This window comes from Chlorocebus sabaeus, chromosome 25 (genome assembly GCF_047675955.1).
Source record: "Chlorocebus sabaeus isolate Y175 chromosome 25, mChlSab1.0.hap1, whole genome shotgun sequence".
NCBI classification, from domain to species: Eukaryota; Metazoa; Chordata; class Mammalia; order Primates; family Cercopithecidae; genus Chlorocebus; species Chlorocebus sabaeus.
The window spans coordinates 6,920,529-6,922,488 of NC_132928.1; positions in this window are offsets into that span (position 1 = coordinate 6,920,529).

Genomic DNA, 1,960 nt, shown 5'->3' on the forward strand with positions numbered 1-1,960 from the left:
TCAGCCTCCCAAGTCGCTGGGATTACAGGCACCCGCCACCACACCTGGCTACTAATTTCTTTTTCTTTTTTCTTTTTTTTTTTTTTTTTTTTGAGACAGAGTCTTGCTCTGTCACCCAGGCTGGAGTGCAGTGGCATAATCTTGGCTCACTGCAACCTTCACCTGCTGGGTTCAAGCAATTCTCCTGCCTCAGCCTCCTGAGTAGCTGGGACTACGGGCATACGCCACCATGCCCGACTAATTTTTTCTATTTTTAGTAGAAATGGGGTTTCACTATGCTGGCCAGGCTGGTCTTGAACTCCTGACCTCGTGATCCACCTGCCTTGGCCTCCCAAAATGCTGGGATTACAGATGTGAGCTACTGCGCCCGGCCGCTAATTCTTGTACTTTTAGGAAAGATGGAATTTCACCATGTTGGCCAGACTGGTCTTCAACTCCAGACCTCAGGTGATTCACCTGCCTCGGCCTCCCGAAGTGCTGGGATTTCAGGTGTGAGCCACCGTGCCCGGCCATGAAACACATTTTTAAAATACTAATGTGGGAACATATGGTAAGTGAGGAGGAGTGTCCGTACAGCAGGTATAGATTTGGCAAAGGAAGGCACCCAGTTGTCCCGTGCTTCCTGAGGAAATTGTCCCAAATAGTCCTTGTTGACTCCTTGTTTTCACTGTACTACCCTCCCTCTTTTACGGTCTGAATGTGTCCCTCCCTACCTCAGATTCATATATTGGAATGTAATCGCCAATGTGATAGTATTAAGAAGTGGTGCCTTTGGTCTGTGATTAGATCACGAGGGCAGAGGCCTCATGGAAAAGATTAGGGTCCTTATAAAAGGCCTTGAAGGAGTGGATTTGAACCATTCTATCCCTTCCACCGTGGGAGCAACAAGTAACCATCAATGAGGAACAGGGCCCTCATCAGACACTGAACCTGTTGGAATGTCTTATTTTTTTTATTTTTAGAGATGGTCTTGCTCTGTTGCCCAGGCTGGAGTGCAGTGGCATGATCATAGCTGACTGCAGCCTCAAACTCCTGGGCTCAAGCAATCCTCCTGACTCAACTTCCCAAGTAGCTGGAACTACAGGTGTGCACCACCATGCCTGGTTAATTTTCTTTTTGCATTTGTAGAGATGGGGTCTCACAATGTTGCCCAGTCTGGTCTCAACCTCCTGGGCTGGAGTAATCCTCCTGCCTCAGGCTCCCAAAGTGCTGGGATTATAGGCATGAACCACCGTGGCCAGTCCCTACTGCCTTGTTGATCTTGGACATCCCTGCCTCCAGAAATGTGACAATACATTTCTATTATTTATAAATTACAGTCTGTGGTGTTTTGTTACAGCAGCATGGACTAAGATTCCCCTTCTTTTCCTTCACTGTGTCCTCTTTCCTCTCCTTGGTCCTTACTGTGGATGCAAGATTCATGAAATGCCCTCTTTCTACCATTCCAAATATACACCTTGCCAGATCCCAGGAGTTATGCAGCACACCCCGCCTCCTGCCATGGCCCCTCCATATGCCCCACCCCCTTGGGGCCCTTCAGCACTGTAGGAACCATTGAAGCTTTCCTTCTACAGAGCGTGAAGTCTGGGATGATGTAATATATGGTGTTCTCATGCTGACTCTGGGCCACTCAGCCTGTGAAGAAACAGTAAAAAAGTGTGAATTTCCGGGCATCCCCACAGACAGCAGGAATTTTTCCCAGTTTTAAGGAATCGAGCACCTCTGCCACTGACGCCATTGCACTTTTGGCTAAGCAAAGGTGTGCCCCCATAACACTAGCAGCACTAGAGTGGGGCTTCATGTTTAGATGGGCTGGGGGAAGGGGGAAGGGACACCTCCCACTACTTTCAAAGGGAGCCCGCAGGAGGGACACTGCTCAGAAACCACCTTAGCAGGGAGAGGCGGGGAAGAGGAGGAAGGAGGAGAAAACGGGGTGGAGTGGGGAGAGGAAGAGAGGGAG